This window comes from Alligator sinensis, unplaced genomic scaffold, assembly GCF_000455745.1.
Source record: "Alligator sinensis unplaced genomic scaffold, ASM45574v1 scaffold373_1, whole genome shotgun sequence".
In the NCBI taxonomy this organism is placed as follows: domain Eukaryota; kingdom Metazoa; phylum Chordata; order Crocodylia; family Alligatoridae; genus Alligator; species Alligator sinensis.
In genome coordinates, this window is record NW_005841990.1 from 2,480,279 (window position 1) to 2,486,278 (window position 6,000).

Sequence of the window (6,000 nt, forward strand, 5' to 3'; positions counted from 1 at the left end):
TACACCACACGTGTGTGTAATATATATAAATTACACGCACACATACACTGACGTGTGCTCATGTGATAGATAATACACACACACAAATATAACACATGAACACACATGTTGGTGTGTTTGTATGTGTCTGTATGTATGACCGTGTGCACGTTTGCATGTGCATATCTATATAGACATGCACACATATTCAGATACGTTTATGTGTACACATATATAGTCACTTATTCCACTGGAATCTACTTCTATTAGTTTTATTAGAACCCATGTTAACCTATGAAATATGCACTGATCCAGATCAATGTTAAAATGCCTGCCAATGATGGTGGGAATTTGGATTTTAGCAGTATATTTTTCCATAGCATTTATTCCATAATTAATATATAAAATTGCTGATACTTTTGGTTTTCTTTGTTACTTGTGACTTTGTTCTTGACATGCTGATTTAGTATGCTTGAAGACTGTATTTTTGTGGGGCCATTTTGGATTTTCCACAGTAGAAACAAGTTTTCTGGCAAAATATTTTTAACAAATCAATCTCTCTGTTAGTTCAAACCTGAGGTCCCTTGTTATTTTCACTTGGTAGATCCAAAATTGGACATGATTTTTCTTGCCCTGGTAGGATCTTTAGAGTACTAAACTTTGGATTTCTGAAGGCTAGTACCAGAATTTTGAGTGCTTTTTGTCTCTTGAATATAAAAAGCAGTAGGGCTAACTATTTCAGCTGGAAGAAAGAGCTGCCAATACTGTAAAAATAAATAAATAAACAAATACATAAATAAAAGGTACTGGATGCAAATTTAGGTGGCAGGCTGGAGTCACTTCTGGATGCTGCTGGATAAGCAACAGCTGTTTTTCATAACACGCTTTCAATTTGTTCTGAGTTAAAGGGGGGAGTTTTTTATGTGGGTAAATTTTTAGGAAAGCATGATAATGTAAACAATTCCTAATTCCTTTTCTGTGCAGTGATCTGGGGTGGAGTTTTAAGCACAATGCTATGTTGGGTCATCAGCTTTTCACTATGCTTCTTTCACCAAGCTTTTGAGATATAGCAAAATGAAATTGCCCTCTGGGAAAATTCTCCTCCGTCCAAGTTCCTCTTGTTCTGCTTAATTTCTAATGGATAATCAAGTTTGCACATAGGAAGTGAATCATGAATTGGTAATTGCTCTACTAAAATTAATTGTTTCCTGCACAGGTTATACATACACTTAAGAAAAAGCAATAAGCAAAATATTAGTTGTGATATTAACTTGGGAATGGCAACAGCATGTTTTGGGAAAGTATATGAATCTGTTAAGATATTATGTATTTCAGAACTGGAAACTTTTGACATCTAATTTCTATTTATAGCTTTCATTAAGACTGTATGCATGGCAAAGGAAAGTTCATACCCCCTAGTTCAATCTACTTCTACCCAAAATTCTATCATACGGGTATGACATAGTAAGCAAGACAAGCTAAACTCAGAAAAATGGCGAAGGATGAGAAGCAGTAAGAAGTTATTAGTACACTTTGTGGAATCACATGATGACCCAGTATGAAAAAGATAGAATAGAATTTTGATGCTCATATTTTTTTACCTACAATCTTAGCTAAACAGGTGCACCATGGTGAAAATATGTTTGTATTTAAATGATACCATAAACATCAATACTTACCCAATTTTGGCTTCAGTTAATCTTTTAATGAAAATTTTTGTAGTGTTTTCATTGCTTCCTGAATCTCCTTAATCTACTTACATGACAGAAATTAGGGTGGCAGACCCTAATTTCTAGGCTATTGCCTGTCCTGGAGTACAGATTTTGAAGCTATATAATGACATACCCCTATCTATATAAAGCAAGTAAAGGAGTAAAGGAAGTTTTTGAATATGCATTCTTTTTCATCAGATAATACTGAAACAAACAATATCTGGGTTTTGGCTTGAAACTGTTCATTATAGAATGTCATAAGTCTAATGTATAAAGTCTGGAAATGAAGCAAAATATCCATTGCTGTTTGTTGAGAAAATCCCCAACTGGATTAGATCATTAGAGAATGAGAAGCATTCTTGTTTCTAATAATCACATCCATCCTCTTATTTAATAAAGGCAGGAAAATATGTCTAAACATCCCCGGGTATATTCACATTTTAAATAGGAGGATGCATCCTCAATGAGGGCTTCAGATAGAGCCCTGGGTAGAAAAGTTCTTGCTTGCTCTGAAAGTCATTGACACAGATAGGTAGGTACCTAATTAATGTATACTACAGTGATACAAGAGCTCACTGACACACCCATAAAAAACGCCTTTGCTTTATGAATAGGCTTTTTTTTTCCTAAAACCTTAGTTATGCAGTTTAAATGGGTCTGGTGGGGATCCAGTTTATGGATGTTTTATAATACGTGCAACAGATGTGCTGGTTTGTACAACCAGAGGCGTTCTAGAAACCCCTCTGCTTTTTTATAGGTTATATTATTATTTTGCTTGCATATGTATATATCCTGGCATAATTTAAAGTTCATAAATCATTTCTAAATAAATATGAACAATTGCCAGCCAATCATGATCACATTGGATTATGCAGCACATTAAGTAGAGTTGGATGGGAAACAGTTTGCCCTTCTTACAAAAATATTTGAAAGCATTTGTACTTTACCACAGAAAAAGGAGGAAGAGTTCCACCCCAGAATAGCCTGAGAGTCAGGATTTAGTAATCCAGGTCTGGAATCCAGGGTGAAGGCCCTAATTTCTAGGCTGTTGGCTGTTCTGGAGTGGTTTTTCTCCCCCACAGATCTCGTGCTTATATATTAGCTCAGTGGTGCTTAGCCTTTTTGACCAGCAGGCCAGATGGGCAGGGCCAGGTCCTTCCATGGGGCAGATCTGGCTGGTAGTCCCAATCTGGTGCCCAGATCAGGTGCTGTGGGGCCCCATCCAGAAGGTAGGTGGGGGACAGCCCAAACCCAATCCAGTCGCATAGAGGAAGGGAGTGTGGTTTAACCCTAATCCAGGCAAGCAGGGGAAGGAGGAGTGGCACAGCTCTGGTGGAGCAGGGGAAGGGGGAGAAGAGGGCATGGCCCAGTCATGAACCAGCTGTGCAAGGGAGGCCTGGCCAAGCCTCAACCTGGCTGGGCAGGGGAAAGGGAGCAGAGCTTGGCTCTATAGGGAGAAGTGGCATGGCCCAGCCCCAATCAGGTGTGGCCTAGCATTCATCCACCAAGGGGGGGGCTTAGGATTTTGGCAGTGGGGGCAATTTCCTTCTGCCAAATTTCCTGACCCAACCCTGCGGGCTGGGTTCCAAGGTTCCAAGGGCTGTATTTGGCCTGCAAACTGGATGTTGAACACCCCTGTATCATCTTATCAGAGTCAGGCTCAGTCTCATCAGTCATGTTGTGATACTTTGGGAGAGCTACTTTCAAAACTGTAGCAATGTAGCCAAGTCTGTGCTTCACTAAGGGCAAGTTAACTAGCCAGAGACTGGGCTGTTTGGCACTGTCAGTCAACTGTGCTAATTAGACTGCTAACTGTGCCTCACTATTTATAATTTAGGAGGCAACCTGCATGGAGCACAGCATCATCCTTGAGGGTTCTGTCACTAGGTGTCATTTTACAGTCAAGGAAAATTTTGTGAGAAAAAACCTGGTAATCTCTGGTGTTGAATTGCTGGTAAATATCGCATCATTTGAGACTGGAAATTTAATGGATCCCATAGTTATCTTTACTATTCAAACTTGCACAGTAATATTATGTTATTAAAACACTGGAGGTCCAGTGAGGTGGGGTAGAATTGGATGTGCTAATGTAATAGGAGACTATCAGTACAAAAGAGAGGCAAGGTAAGGTTTCAAGCTTAATTCCCATTCCAACTTGGGAACCTTAAGACTATGCTTTTGACATAAGGTGTATGTGTATGGTGGGTGGAGATGATTGGGCTTGTTTGCTTCCTTGTTTTATTTCTGGTTTTTGGTTGCTTTTAAAAGCATGCTTTAACTGATTCATACAATAAAGCTATCTACTAGACTGTTGGCAGCTCTTCCAGCAGTGCAGAGCAACAAATATGGACCCCTCCTGACAGTTCCCCTCCCCCTATGTTGGAAAATCCCTGAATAATAGGGACTGTCAAACACTCTCAATCCCATACAGTGTGACTCGTTTAAAAAAAACCATAAAGGCCTATAACTATATTGTCTGATAAGACTTGGCTTCTAGAATAGCTGATAGACTGTTGGCTGTGGCATAAAATAGATTACTCCTGGATTTTCTGTCTTATGCCATGTACTGGCTGCTGCTTGGGTTCAGGATCAGGAGGTACAAAAGGCCATCCTTCCCCCACCACTCTACAACAGCTGAGATAATAATCTGGGATTGCAGCCAATACATGGAATAGAGAGTAAGTAAAGATAGGTGAGTTTTATATGTGATTTTAGAGAGTGGCCCATAGACCACATCCAGCCAAAGCTATCTAAGTTTGGTTTATAGAGTGTAATGGTTTATTTAAATTTTTTAGAAGCATGACTGTTGGTTCTTCAGAAATAATAGGTTGAGCACAAAGATTAAAAAGGCTAAATTCCTCTTGATTTTACCATTAAAATTCAGCTACTGAATTATTATTTTTTTCTCTTTGAGGTTCTCCGTTAGGCTGTTTAACTGCTTGTCCTTTCATGAGGATGGTCAGTTGATTTGGATCTCTCAGCACTCTCAATATATACATCTTTGATCTTTATAAACACCTTTTGAACTCTCTTGTTTAGTCTTTCTCCTGCTGTCTTTTAATTCATGTATACATGTTCATATTCTATCCACTTTGAATTAATTCTGCAAGTGTGCTTTTCTGATCTGATAAAGAAAAGTTTTATGAAAGGAGTGCATTTTTGTTGCACTCCTTTCATTCATCATTTCATAACTTGAATAAACTATTCAGTGTTCCTTGTACAGCATGATGTGTTCCTCAGATACCCATGATTTAGGTCCCTACCAAATTCATGGCAGAAGCGGTCTTCACTGCGACTCCTTTAATCTTGGAGGTTCCTCTGAGCGCCCTCTGCCACTGATTGGTGGAGCGGCCCCACTTGTGGCTTGCACCTGATCAGCAGGGAAGCAAAAACCATGGTTTTAAACATGGAGCTGTTTTCTTCACCCCACTGGTCAGCAGCAAGCTGCCACTAGGGCCCCTCAGCCAATCAGTGGCAGGAAGCAAAAATGGCGCCATGTTTAAAACTGCAGTTTTCACCTCCCTGCTGATCAGGAGTGAGCCACAAGCAGGGCCCCTCCACCAACAGCAGCGGAGGAGTATGAGGGGGAACCTGCAAGATTAAAGAAGCCATAGCACAGCCCACCGCTGCTATGAATTCAGTAGTGCCCTAACTATGATACCTTCTGTATCAGATTTTGTTACAGACCATGAAGTTCTGACACCAGCCCATTTAGTCTCTTCAATGATGTCTTACTAAAAGGATACAGCACTACTAAAGTTGAAGGACAATGGGGGAAAATCAGTTTGCTCTGTCATCTGAATTCTGTTTTTAGTTAGAATGGTATAATTCCACTGAAATTAATGGTAGAGCCGAGAAGATTTGGTAATGAGCATGTAATTGAATTTGCAGCCTGATTTCTAAATTTAATATTATAGAATTAAGTCTCTGCAACTTAGCACAGCAAGTGGGTTTGCCAGTGTTGGGATGTTACTACTGGTGTCCTGTCACCAATGCTTACTTTTGCACCAAAGCCAAAACCTGTGCAATTTAGTGTCATAATGTTTTGGGCAAGAAAGGCAAGAGATTAACCATTAAAAATGGTCACTTTGGACTAAGTGATTAATCAGATTTTCCCTCAAATTTGTGGTATGGCTCACAACAAACAAGGCTGGTAGCCACCATGCTTTTGTGCATTGCTATGCCATCACCTGTAAATGAAAAAATAAAGGCTAGGCTAAGAGATTCTCATGGTTTCAAGGCTGAATGCTTAAAGGAAAGAAAATTTTAAATTTTCTGGACCATCTTAAATTTGCAAAAAAGTTTGTAG